Raw genomic sequence first — 15,108 nt, 5'->3', positions numbered from 1 at the left:
AAGCGTGAGCGGTTAGCAAATTCTCCGAAAACTCGAAGTAGTTTAAGTAAAAAGCGCTCAAGCATCAAAATAATGTCCACACGCTACAAATGTTTCGGTCATAGGTTGCACCTAATTAATATTCCCGCTACCCTCTGCAAGAAGGTCCTGCTCTTCTTGTTCAATCCAGATAGGGTGCTGCTTGCGCTTGCGCTTGCGCAAGCGGCGCTGGCCAACGAGGCACCCCATATCAGAAATGAGCAAAATACCGCACAAAAGTAATTAAAATAAGATACCAAATACTGAGAGCGTATTTAAAATAGATTTAGTAAGTATTTAAAATAGAGAGATAAACTAAAATACAGCTCGAAATACTTGAAAGCACAAGTATTTAAAATAGAGTACCAAATACTCCAAAAAGTATTTAAGATCCATTTAAGATACTTGAGCATTATCGGTTGTAAAGAAGACCCGTGAGTGTCGTTTTGAGACTTAAACCTAGGATTCCTTCCGAAAGAATTAAAAAAAATGCAGTGTCTGTTTCAGCTTATCCTAACACTTGTCCGTGTCTCTCCGCTAAAATAAGAAGTATGAACCAGTACCAACTATCTCGTCTTGCTCCTGTGAAACATTCATAGCAGTACGAAGCTTGAAGTACGAGATTTCATGGCCGTATACAACAACAACAACAACAACTTTATTGTGAGACGATGAATGGGGAGTTTACGCGCCAGGGGCGATACTCTACCCCATTGCTGGTGCTGATGTGGGGAATGAAACAGTGAGCTCCTTCAGAATAAGGATCGAAGCCCTATACGGTGTCCAAAAACGTCAACAGAACTTTGAGGGCAGAGCGCTGGTGGACTGGATTTGGCCAGGGACCAAGCAGTTTTGAGAGATAGAGGGGGCGAGAGAGGCGGTTCGGGAAGGTAGTTAGCAGTGTGAGCAATGAAGATGAATGTGCTCTAGATCTTCTAGAGCACCGCAGTGACGGCATCTGGGAGAGGCAACTTGTCTCATGCTGTAATGCCTCTGAGCTGTAAAAGCCATATCGAGTCCCACACTCTAAAAAAAAAAAAGAGTAAAACTGGGAGTAATTGCAGCTTCTACTCCTCTAGTCTGCAATTACTCCCCATTTTAGTCCCCTAACCCGACATTTGGTTCCGACACTTACTCCCCAGGACTGCAAATTGTCACTAAACTTTGCGAATGATCTCCTGAATGCAACAGTCTACGTAAATATGTGCCCTTGGTCAATTTGAACGACATAAGGCTGTATAAGTCAGACAATGTAGCAATTTTCTTCCCACACAGAGTAAGAAACAGTTAGCGCATCTTTCTCCGCAAATTGTGCCTTATGTATGGCGCAAGATTTTATATCACTCGATAGATCACGGTTGACGATTTGCTTCAAAGTATTTTCATGCATGCGCACCAATTATGTACCTGGGACTCTTACAACAGCGCGTGAAATGCAGTCTCCACTCTGTGACATTCATTTACTCCCGAAAGGGACTATTTTTTGTGGCAATGCATTTAGTCCCCAAAAGGAGTAAAAGTGCTCCTTTTTTTCTTAGAGTGCATTCGATGAATTAACACCCCTGTCAGACGAGCGCACTTGCGGCCTTAACGGTTACGGTCTTAAGTGCAAACGGTCATTAAATTCTTGCCAGCCGGTGAGTCATACGACTTTGCGACAAAACTGAGGTGTAAGGGCAACTGAGCTCCCGCAAGATTACGGCGTCCCCCAGAACTAACGAAGTCTCGTTACCAAACGCCATGAACAAGATGGCACATATTTGGCAGTAGTGTTCTGCGAACTTTTTTCGTGCTCAACGCCTTGATTTTTTTCTGGTGAAGTATTTGCCACTTTGCTTCTCATTATATCTCGTCAGTTCGTACTAGTGATACCAGCCTTGGGTGGTAACTAAGTTACTTCTAACTTGTAACTGTAACTAGTTACTTTTGGGGTTAACTAGCTACATTTCCAGAAAAGTAGCTTTTAACTGTAACTAGTTACTGTTTCTATGAATGTAACTGTAAAATGTAACTAGTTACTCGAATAAATGTCGATCCTTTTTTACGTATGTACACATGTCGTATTTTCCCCTGTGGGAGAGCCACATATTGACTTATACAGCTTCTGGATAAGTGCAATAATACTTTTATCGCACTTAAGTAAATGTAAATAAATGTACGTTTTCAACGATTGTGTCACACTCTCATGGTCATTTTTATAAAAAGTAACTCTAACGTAACTAAGCTACTTTCTCTCAGTCCCTGTAACTGTAACTAGTTACGTGACCAAGAAAGTAACTATAGCTGTAACTAGTTACTTGACCAAGAAAGTAACTATAGCTGTAACTTAGTTACTTAACCAAAAAAGTAACTATAACTGCAACTCAGTTACTTAACCAAAAAAGTAACTATAACTGCAACTCAGTTACTTTTTAGAAGTAACTTACTCAAGACTGAGTGATACCCCCGGACCACTGCACTCCGTGTCGCCTGCATCCAAAACTGTGCGCGCACCAACCGTCGAAATTGCTTCAAACCAAATATCGTTTGCGGTTTTTCAAATTGGCTAAGTGCAAACCAAACGTTGTTTCTCTCTGTTACTCTCAGTGAGAACAAATGTGATTTAACCACATTTCATTCAACGTTCGCAGATGTGTTTATCGGTGTGGCAAAACGCCTTTACGGATACCGTCTGGTAGCCTTACAGGCCGTATGTACGCCCGTCTGACGGAGGTATAATGCAGCATCTTGACGAGAGGGATTTCGTGGCACGCGGATAGCGAGCGTTGGATCAGCTCTTCTCAGCATATAGACGGTGGGGGTGGGGGAGAATGTCAGTTGTCCATCCGTGGGGAATGAGGTGAGTCGCGAGGCGTGGAAGTATGCAACGACGGTCTCCTCTCAGCAGCGCAGTGCTCGACCGTCTCCGAGACGAGAGAGCTGCTTCTGCGGCGCTGTCGGCCTGTTCATTCCCCACAACACCACAATGGGCTGCAGCCAGACTCGTGCACGTTACTCGAAAAAAGTAACTGATTACCGTTACCAATTACTGGACTCCAAATGTAATTGAGTAACGAGTAGAAAAGTAACGCGTTACTCCGGTCGTTACTCTGCATTCACGCAAATTATACCCGTCTTTAGGTGCCTCAGAGGGGGGGGGGGGAGGAAAAAGAAGTCGTTCAACAGCGGAAGAACTGAAATAACACGAAAAACGAAAACGCGCAGGACAAGTAGATCTGTACGACTACTGTTTTATCGCCTGGGAAGACGTTGACCCGATTGTGGAAGAGCATTGCGTGGATCTTCCCATGACTCACTACACCTCCAAAGCTACCACAATGGTACCACCACACTGGTGTAGTAAGAGATTAGGGAGAGAGACCCTGAAATTCCATAACCTTATTACAATGACCTCCGCTTGGTATAGCAGAACGGTCCAAAAAAGGCTCACTGCACGAGGGTCTTGACTTGGGGCAGAACATCCGAAAAATAAGTTAATCTCTACCGGAAAAGTAATCAATTACTGAGTAATCGATTACTCAGAAAAGTAATTGATTACTCGAAAAATTACTTTGACAGTAAAGTAACTGATTACTCGGAAAATTACTCACAAAAGTAATTGATTACAAGTAACGCAATTAGTAGTAACGCGTTACGCACAAGTCTGGCTGCAGCCCACTGGAGAACCAGCCCGTGCCCTGCCTCGTACACAAGGTGATAAGCCATTAACACGTCCGTCACTAAGGCGTGCGGATGAGCCTCGTATATGCCAGAATTTTCAATACCTTGCAGAGCCGATTTTGAGTCGATGAACACTGCCCATTCCCGCAGGGTAAAATCAACGACGTGCTGCAGAAAGAAAAGTATGGCATAACGCTCCGCAGCTGTTGATGATGTTTGTTGCGAAAGGCGTCGTCCATGCACTACGCCTTCGGGTGGTATCCGAATACAAGCTTCAATTTCGACATGCCCTCATGTGCTTGCTGAAGTGCAAATTTGGAATTGCAAGTTTGAGTTGGACATTTTTCCATCCGCAGAATCTTCTTCTTTGGTAAGCGCAGGTTGTGCTGCGCCAAAATGTTGTTTTCTCTGTCGGAAACCCATTCAAAATACGGACTCGGATATCGCCAAGCAAGTACAGGCGGCTGCTTGGTAGGATTAGGCTCCTTGCTACGATCTGGCAATGTAGGCGTGGTTGGACACCGTCAAAAGTAAATATGGTGAATTCCTTCTGTCGACCATACTCTTGAAACCTGTATCTCGCCATTATGTCCTATACCGTAGCTTCTGGATACGACGTAGACCTGGTTTCGTAGCTTTCGTTTGTCCCATCCTACAGCTGGCAATACGATGACAATACATCATAATGTTGTTCCTACCTCCATAGGTAGCTCTCCTGCTCGATGACAATACACCATGTTGTTCGAGTCTGTCTGAGTTGCTACAGGAAGCCGGGCCCTGTGGCCAGCCTTCCATTTGATGCCAATACACTCTCTCTCAGCAATACAAAAGAACAGACGATGTGGGCAAGCTTTCGCTTGCCCCATCCTACAGTTGGCAATACCATAAGAACAGAACCCAAATACCATGGCTCATCTCATAGAGCCAAGAATTAAAAAAAAAGACAAGAAAAAAGAAAGAAAGAAGAACACTACGGTCGTCGGGGCAGTATATATCTTTCGCGGTGCAGTTTCCGGGAAGATTTGTACCTTAAAAATAACCCAAATCCGCGTACGCTGTGAAGGGAGGGAAATGGGAGCCGGGCCTTCATATATTGGAGAAGGGCCCTCTTCATAACGCGATTCTCCCCCGGGTGGGCTGTGTGTTTGAACGCGCGGCCTATAAAACGGTCGTCGTCGGGCTTCGCGGTGCTGTTTCCGTTAAGACGTTTTTCTTAAAAACCTTGACATTTCGATAGCACCTTTGCAGATGCTATCGAAAGATTTTTTTCATAAAAAATAAGTATAATCCGTTAGTGAACCGCGTCCCTAATTGCGCGGCCTATAAAACAGTCGTCGGGGCAGTATATCCTTTGCGGTGCTGTCCCCGGGAAGAGTTTTCCCTAAAAATCAGTCAACAATACAAAGGTGACAGCCTTAATTGGTGATAATATTTACACCCAGTAGTGACGATAATACACACCCAGTGGTGCCCATGAGGCCATGACACCAAATTATCTCCAAGATGGAGGATGGTGCTTGGAACGGCGAGCGGAGATTTCGTGACGAAAAATTTTCACAGGCTACTTAAATTTCATACTGTGAGTATATATATCATCATGTACGCATCTGCAGAATCAGCTTCAACTTTCACTCCGCTATCATTATTTACGCGGAAATGGGATGTTTCGTCGCCAACGTTAGGCCTATAGTTAAGACCTTGATGCCAAGAAAATAGCAAGAAAGACGACCCTTATACGCAGGATTTTGCGTTATATAATTGCATTTTATTTATACACATATCTTTGCTCATTTTTAAATCGATCTGCTTACATTACGCGATTTAAAACTTCATACCGGCGGTCGTCCGCTACGAAGAAGCGGTTGCACCGCTCTCCTGGCCAACCACTTCTGCCAGCAACCATTTCTGCAATTCTCAGCCTTCCCAACATGCCTCTCTCCGTGCACATGGCGTCGATAAAAGTGGGTGCAAAATCCGTCGTTTTGGTCTGTCTCCAGTGATATCCGTTTCAATCGAGTTTCTCCAGAATGGTGGCACCCAGTAAATAAGGGTGAGGTATCTGTACTGTATGGTCGTCATAATGGACAACTGCATTTCGACCTGTGATTGGCTAGATACATCAAAAAGTGGATGGAGCCTCAGGTATAGGCGAACCCCATTAATGGCCAGACTCCCTTTCAGTGGCGTAGCTCCAAGGTAGGGGGGGGGGGGGGGCTCGATACGAAAACTCGCCCCCTCCCCCCGCTGATCCTGTGTCGACAACACACACATACTTGTGCACACTGCAAACTGAGGATTAAAAAATGAACGAAAATAGTTGATTTAGACGTTCACAATACGATTACATGTATAGGCTGCCATGACCAACGAGGTGATGTCACGAGATAGGAAGTATTATGGAAAGCTCATACTTTGAAAACCATTCAAGCGTGCTTCTTATATAGATGCCATGAACTGCAAGAACTTTCGCGATCGTCACTGCCCCCCCCCCCCATATATTATGTTCTCGGATTTGCACGATTTGTGTGGGTCGGTCCGTGGCACCTAGGTGGGGGGGGGGGGCTCGAGGCCCCCCTAGCCCCCCCGTGGCTACGCCACTGCTCCCTTTGGCATACACGGCACTGCCTGTGCCAGGACTCGAGCGTCACCTCGCGGCCTCGGCCGGAATGCGATCATCACTATGCCACGCCAGCTGGTAACCTAACCTTGACAAAGGCTAACCTAGAAAAACCAAACGACAGAAGCCTCTCTCAACACGAGGCTTTTGCTCCTACTGACGTGTTCGACGTACTCGAAATCCAGGAATATACGGTGAAGGTAGATCGAAGCAAAAGCCCTCATGTCTGGAACCGCCGATATTTCAAATAAATTGTGAACGGATGTTGCAATTCTCTACTCGAAATATCGGCGGTTGCTGACATGAAGGCATTGTCTTCAATCCATAGCTGGATTTTCTATTTTTCGATTTTACATACGTCGACTCTAACTTAATTACGGGCTTGTGAAATCCGAAGTATGTTAAAACTACTGGTGACGCCGAACCCAGCGTCTTGAGTCTTGGAGCTTAGGCGGGCGCGCTCAAACGATGTAATCCAGTTTAAAAATCAATGGGAGGTGAAACGAAGCGAAACCTTGTATCCGACACGGCACCGCCATCTAAGGGGAGCATTATGTCTTGTCTTGGCTAAGAAGAATTCCCATGACTAGATTGTTTTAGACATATGGCCATGGAAATCGGATTTTATTTGACCTGCGAAGTGGAAAAAAATATCAGATCGGGAACTCTGTTTTCATCTAGCCTACGGAGGCTAGAACAAGAAGTCGTGGCAGTTATTTACAGCAGTTAATAAGGAAGGGTAAGGTACACTCAAAAGGGAGAACTCAATTGAGTTACTAGTCCTTCACTGTGCAACAGTTGGTATATAGTTTCCAGCGTGCTTCTGTTGGTCCCATGTCGGGAGCGTCACGACTGTAGACTTGATGTGGGCTGTCGAGGATGACGGCAAGTGTGAAACTAGTTCCTAGGTGTCCGCCAGGGGTCAGTAAGGGCTATCCCAGGGAGGTCTTTCTACTATATCCCTATATTCTTAAAAAGCCCGTAAAAAACGAATAAAAACGATGAGGCTTATACCTGGTGCCACACGTGATGTATACGGATAGTTAGGTTCTAATCTCGAAACACCACTCAGCTGCGTGACACACTGCTAGAACTTTTCCTTTAAAAAAAACGGGACAACTTTTTATGTGACTGCCAAGTTCGCCTGCAAGGGAGGGTCGCATCCGTTCCAGTCGATTTCTAAACTGTACCGCAATTTTATTCCTCCTGAATCACTGACCATGCTATCGAAAATCCCACGCGAAATACTGTTGTAGTTTGAGTGTTATACAACGGAATACATGACATGAGCAGGCGCCGGATGTTGAGAGTATGCCGGAATTCCCTCTCTGGAAAGACGAGAAGACGTCAGTCCCTAAGAAACCAATGAAGGCGCAACCTTGAGAAAAGAAATGCCACAGCGGGCGGGCGTCTCGTGGGGTTACGGCGCGCCTGGACGCGGTGCCTTTCTAATATTAGCGCTGCCCTCTCATTCCTCTGCTTAGGCAGTGACGTCACGGCGGCGGAGAGTCTGCTACCGCGGAAGCATCGCTGATCTTTGAAATTCGTTTAGTTAACATCTAGGTACGTTTCGGACGAAAAAAATTAATAAAAAATGAGCCAAGCAAGTAGATTGTCGGCCGATGGCTAACCATTGTGGTATCGGTTTCATAGATGGGTTTCCTGATACGACAGTCTCTTTAACGTCGGGGTAACACTGCCGTACATCACACACCTTCAGTAACGAACAAGGGCGTGCCTCCAGGAGTTCATCACAGGTTGCTTACCGTCCAAGTTTCCTATTAAGGGCCACCCATCCATCATTGGGAGACTCCTGAGACCACACGATAATCTTCCCATTGTATATAGCACGGTGGTCTTTGCAGTACGTCAGCGGAGATCGTCGCGTTTGATATTGCTATAATGGCTCTCTCGCAACTATTACGCGGCTTACTGGATAGGGCTATAGGAACTGCATTCGCTGAGGAGTATGCGTGTGTTGTTGAAGCCGTTATGTGATAATAAAAATCACACCCCCTTTTGTCAATCACACTGTGCTGCGACTGCAAACGAAAGACATCGTACTCCGTTGTAGCGTGCGCGCTGACGATACACGTCCAACAGAGTTCTCTTCGTCATAGCTATGTTCAGGAGCATTCAACTAGTACATTCCTGAAAACGGAAGACTACGATATACCGCCTTCATATCTCCTGACTTAGATAAGTTAGCTACCTAGTATATTAGAAATGTATTGTCTGCCCTTAAGTCAAAGTGCATAGCCTTGACTGTACAATTTGGAAAAGTGGGTACCTGCAAAAATCATAAGACTTGGGCTCAGAAAGTATTTTTTTTCGATTTAAAGTGAAATCCTGAAAGTACCCTGACATTTTCTTGCTGGTGAGCATGTCTCTATACAATTCGCAGGCACGCGTATTGCGCATAGTAGTAATTAACTACAGTCAGCCTGAAAAGTTTTCAGTTTGCATGTAGTTTTCAGTCATAGTCTCGAATGCTTCATATCACGAGATGACATTTAAGACCCTTCTACTTTCACATCACACGTCGCACAGTAGGAGCGGGTTCCGGACACGAAAAGGACATCGAGATCAGAACTTCAGAACATGCCAGGCATCCTTTTAATTCCTATATATCGGGCCAGTCCATTTCGTATCTCCGGCTGTTGTAGGGCGGCATCGGTGAAATGGGCTTCAGGACGCATGCGCAGACGACAGCCAAGCACTCGCCTCGTTCCCTTCCATCTGCAATGCATTTCTTGTTACACTCTTTGGGATCGCAGTGAGTGGGGAATGTAATGTTTTCGCCGAGGACCACGGGCATGAATCGGGCTGCAACGACGCAATAAAATAGGAACGCAGCTGTACATTTCGACATCATCGCGATAGGTGTTGTCGTTCCTCGCGACCTTGTCGTCGTCTTTCTTTGCAAACACACAAGGTTGCTACCTGGAAATCCATGACTTGAAAACCCGAGACGAGGTAGGGACGATAACTGACAAACACCTGGAAAGGGTTTTACTCGCTGTACTATAGCAGTGGGACTGGCGGCTTTTAAAAGTTGGTGAGTGTGTTTAAAAGTGAAATAACGCTTGGAAGTGAAAGGAGGCCATATACCGAGTCTAGAATATAAGAATTATAAAATTATGTGGTCTAGAACCTTCTTTATATATGCATTTCAATAACATCATCTGAACCACGGAAAAACACGGCCACGCTGAGCCTAACGGCTTCGGATGGGTGATCTTGCGACAGGTATGACACTTTTGCAAGGTCAGGTAAACGTTTTATTTAGTTAGGTTAAGTCAGGTTAGGCTACACAGATTGAGGGGGGTCTGGGGGGGGGGGGGTCATCGCCCCTCCCCATGCCCGCACCAGGCGGTGCGGGCATGAGACTGTGCCTATGACTAAAGATGACAGAAATCAATCCCATTGCTATAGATAGTGCTATGTATATATTACTATTACCTACTTACCTTGTTTTACTTACTGGGCCAGCCTGCGGTGCCCGATACTTCTAGTCCACAGAATTTTATAATTCTTACCTTTTTAGATTCAGTATATGATCTTCTTTAACTTCTATGCAATATTTACCATTCAAACGCTTTCACAAATTTTTAAAAACGAGTGGTCCCGGTAACGAACTACACCCAAAAAAAAAAAAAAAAAAACCAAAGCACACGCAGCGTCCACACACTTAAAGCCTTCCACAGTGGTATGTAATTTCACGATTTGAACATAACACCCAGACAGCTGTCGGTCCACAGTTTATTAAGCCAGCGCTCCGTATCTGGCAAAGCAGTCTTGAGAAGTCAGAGCTCCAGGTCTACTCCCCAGTGATTCCTGCGCACTTCCACGGGCCTGTTCACTCGCCCCCGCCGGCGTATGGGTTGGTCCTCGGGGTGCTGGTGAGGGATGCATGCGCAAACTACATTGTAGCACTCGCCTTGAATGTGACCCTCGGACTTGCACTTCTTGTCGCAATGTTCCGGGTCGCAATGCGTAGGAAGTGTGACGTCCATCCCCAAAATTACCTGCGCAAGCAAGAGCAGGAACAACAAAGCGACCATAAACTTCGTCATCATACTGGTGTCGTCGTAGCCTGTGTCGTCGTCTTTTACCAGGCCAACGGGTCACGTGACAATCCACAGAACGCGTTAACGAAAACGAACGAAATCAGAACAGGAACGAAAACAAAGAAACGTTGAGCCCAACACTGAGGGTAGCTGTGTGCTATATGTCAGTATACAAGCTGATATACAGGGCGGGGGCAGATAAGGTATAGCCCCACAACGCCATACGTGCATGAGTGTGGTGCTACTTTATCTGCACCCACCCTGTACATGTATTCTTAAACCATAAAAAAGTCAATTTTGTTACTAGTTGCACAATGCGCGTAGTGTATTTCATGCCAGGGTAATTTGTGAGAGGTGTTAGCTCGCAACCTATACTATATTTATAGTAGGAGGCCGTGGTGGGGGTCATAAACGTCACTGCATGCTGATTAGAAATAGCAAACTCTGTGTCACCACTATGCATCTCCGCCAGTATTGAAAGATTACGCTTTCGTTAGGAAGCTCGAACGCTGAAATTTCACTTAGAGCTCAGTAAGTGTAAGTGTATTCCTAAAATTGCATGGTGAGATAGAGGGTCTCTTTTCGTATAACGACACTTCTGAATCACGTAAACCCGATCGTCAGCACTGAAATTTCGTCGTTTCAGATGTTGGTTCCCGTATTTATTATTTGGCTCTATAGTATCAACTGTCCCCCAACTGGAACTGGCGTTTAAAGTCTCCATCATTCAGTACACTTACGCAAACTTTCGACCGAAACGTTAGCACATGTCACACGTCAGCACCGCCATGTGTTTTCACGTTACTTTGACTACCAATGGGCAGATGCGCGTGTGTCTGATTTCCTCTGAATAATTTCTACGTGAAATGTTGTTTCCGTGCATACCTTGGTACCTGATATATTTAGCAACAAATAAGGTGTCATAGACACCAAGGGGCCTACTGTTTTGAAGCACAAGGACACCACCACCTTGGCATTAATATTGGCACTACGAGCATCTTGTAAGACATCCTGCTACGAGAAGACAGTGCCACTGCGGACGATACAAGCCGAGCACGTAACTTGTCGAAAGTCGTGTTTTTGGCGCAAAGGAGCTAGACAAGCACGATTGTCAGACGACGTCGAGAAAAATCCCCCTCTAGCAGTCCTAAATCTGAACATAGACTTGCCTCTTGCCCGATAGAAGGACCACTTCCGTGTTGTACTTTGTCGTTCCGTCCCATCCAGTATTGATCAACACACGGTCTCATGCCTCCTTTACAAAGCACCAACGTTTGCAAGTTCCCGCTTTTCACGGACCACAATAGAAAGGAAAGGCCTTTCCAAAGAAATCATCTCTCTCTATTGAGAATTTTCATGATGTATTACTCATTGAGATATTGTAAGGATGAGCAATGCACCAAGAGGAAAGCGAGCTGGTGTGTCGAGGTGGACAGCATGGCAGTGGCGTATCTAGGGTGTGGCAGGTGTGGACAGGTGCCATGGGCGCCAGGTGAACAGGGGCGCCATTATACGGTCGGGTGTGAATGTGCCAGGTCGGGCACTCAACTTGGCACATTCATAAATGATCTAAAGCACCCGCCATTAGGGAGGTTGTAGTGTGAAACCTAGTGCGGATCTCACGAAAACGCATCCCCAAGGACATCATGTTAACCATGTTGCCATGGGCGCAGGTAGCTCTAGATACGCCACTGCAGCATGGTAAGAGAGATAAGGAATGGATGGTATCATTTCCTTGAGCACAAGGATGTGGTACGGATAGAGGGACAGAGCAAAACCGGACAGGACCATGCTCAAACCAGCATGTGCAATGGAAACTGAGAGAACACTTCGGCGTATCAGCGAAACTGAATTTGATGCATGCAACGTGAGCCCCACAACGGTTGCAGGAGCAAAGAAAACAGCCCTTCACTCTTGGCGCTTCATTGCTGGTTTGAGCCTTGTCCTATCCGGTTGTGTTTTGTGTCTCTGTCCATATATAGCCTCCTCATGCTCAAGGAAATGAAACTGTTCATGGACATATTGTAGACCTGATATTTCTTGCATCGTGTGCATTTGTAGATTGTCTCCCTCTCACATGTCCTTGTGAGATTGTTCAGTTGGTGGCGCGTGTAGCAGTCTGCCTACCATGGTGGCGTCATGTTGCTCGGGGAGATCGTTTGTCCTGGGACGGCTTCAAGGGAAACTGCACCGACGTTTCCCTTAAAGCCTCTGGGTAGACAGCACAGCTGATGCCTGGATTCCAACCCATGCCTCCCGATCCCGGCACGGAAGGAGATCATCGCATCCACTAAGTCGCCGGAGCTGGTCACCGAAGGATCTAAGCTTTTATAAATGAAATTAAACGAAATGACCCAGTCTCTCACAAAAATTTAATTGCAAGGTTTGAAGAGAACAGATCCTGCATGACGTGAGTGTCCGAAAATGTCGGGTCGCAACGTTTCTTCCGTTGTTCCATGGTCGGTCATATTCCAGGCCGCTTGAGCCAACTTCCTGTGCGAGTCCGTGGGTCTTCAAAGATCGGGGGCACAATGCAAGCGCAAACGACGTTAAAACACTGGCCTCGTATGTGTCCTTCTGACTTGCATTTCTTGTCGCACTCTTCCGGGTCGCAATGCGTAGGAAATGTTATGTTTGCTCCGAAAACGGCGGGCGTAACATGGACGGTTAAGACCAACAGGAACAAGAACGAGGCCGTGAGCTTCAGCATATTCTTTTGTGTCGCCGATTCTTGGTTGGCTTGCCTGGTGCACGAGGAGTGCCCTTGTCCTCTTCTTCGTTTTGGAAATGTTCTGCGACCAAAAAGTACGCGTTACGAACACCTAAAGTTGTAACAAGTTCCCTACCATTGCCAGAGGGAAATGCGTACGTATGTAAAGAAGGTAAAGGCGCCCTGTCAGTCGTAATAGGTACACGTCGTTAAACGTTTACTACGGAACTGATACTGCAGACGCCAATCCGCGGCAGCAGATATCAATGCTACATTGCCTGCTCATTCACACAGATTCTAGCTACTATGACAGTGCTGGAGCTGACTACTGGCTCTCAGTGATACAGCTGGAGACGATTTGCAGCGCTCGATTGAAACGAAAGATGAGTTATGGTTCGTTATTGTGACATCCCTATTCCCATCCCTATACGATCATATGTGGAGCCATGTTTCTTTAGCTTCCAGCCATCATGTGCGTCATTACCTTATACGTAGATAACAAGAGTCCCAGTGGTTCGTATTTATCCGAAAAACTGCGATTTTGGGTTTCCAGTAACCGATAACTGTGCAAGGAATGCTGTGCTGTGATGGCCGCTTGACAGGGTTCGTTTCACGGGGTACGTGTCAAGATTACCTCGCATGGCGTATTAGCCGCCCCAAGGAAGGGTGGCGACCCTGACCCAAATACACATTGCAACAGTCTTCACTAAACAATGCGCAAAGCACCCGTGTAATATCGGTGAACTCCATCCTTGCCAGAGGCGCACCTCAACATTGGAGTCTCATTGAGTCTCAACATAGGAGTACCTTATACCTTGACGGGCAGCCACCTACCGCTCTGGAGAGCTCTGGAGCACGTGCTCTATCTTCGACTGGTCAAAACGGAGCGCTCTGGCAACATCGTCGGTACTTGTTTCTTTCTTCCATCTTCTTTCTTGCCCCGACTCAGAGCATTGGTACCGCCAGTCGAAGATACCATGAGTGACGCTACTCGACATGAGGACACTTCGAGGTCATTTCGGCCGTTCCCCAGGTCTACTTGGAAAACGTCCAGCGCCCATTGTTTCCTCCCCCCCTTTTTTTTGTTGAAAATCATGCTTCACCTCCTCCTCCTCGAAGTGGAGAAAGCAACACAGATGACACGCAAATTGTCTTCTCGAAGAAGAACTCGTTCTCGAAGAACCGCTTGTTCAGGCAGCGCAGACAAGGATTCGAGCGAAAGCTACCTGGCGACAGTGTCAACGGGTGTCCGGATTTTGAGGTGTTCATGTCGCCAGGTGTTCGTGATGTGCATGTCGTCTGCAAGTTCTGCCGCATTTTACGAGTCAGCTTCTCATTGTTTTTACGAGCTTGTCGTTGCACACCCGTCGCTTATTTCCAAATCTCGCTTAATAACTGGGTGACTCGGAACTTTTGGAAAATAATATTGCAAGAAAAATACTACCCCGAACGTGACAGAGAATAAACTGCGAAAACCCGGAGACCTAGCGGTCCAACCTGTGTTTCAATAATTACTGTAGAAAGTATCATTGCGACCAAACCGGTGGACAACAACAGCAACAGGTGCTGTTTGATACATAGCATATAGGGCTTATTCACTGGGGTCACCTCGCCGCCATATGCTTTTTGGGTGACTATCGTCGAAAACATGGAAATTACTTGGATATGCTACAAACCACACAGCACAATAACTTTGAAACACCAAATATATACGGTGAGTACGATATGGGTGACTGCTTAGAAGGGACCTACAATATGGCGGCCGATGGCAGCACGGCAACACCACTGCCTGTTTGCGACCGTGGCGGTCTCCTACGGATGACGCTTGTGATTAAACCTTATACGCTTACCTATCACATAGTGGACAATTGGCGTCCACTCGCCATCTAAACCGAGACAAGTCTCCCTTCTTCCAAGCTTTGTGGCAGTCACCGTACAGGGTAGCCTGATAACACTGATGAACTCATGGACTCGCCTGGTTGTACTACTGATTTTTATACCTTACTGAAGCACCGATACATGTCTCGCATATG

The sequence above is a fragment of the Ornithodoros turicata genome, chromosome 2 (genome assembly GCF_037126465.1).
Source record: "Ornithodoros turicata isolate Travis chromosome 2, ASM3712646v1, whole genome shotgun sequence".
NCBI lineage: Eukaryota > Metazoa > Arthropoda > Arachnida > Ixodida > Argasidae > Ornithodoros > Ornithodoros turicata.
The sequence above is the reverse complement of the archived record's forward strand: the minus strand, read 5'-3'. Positions refer to the sequence as shown.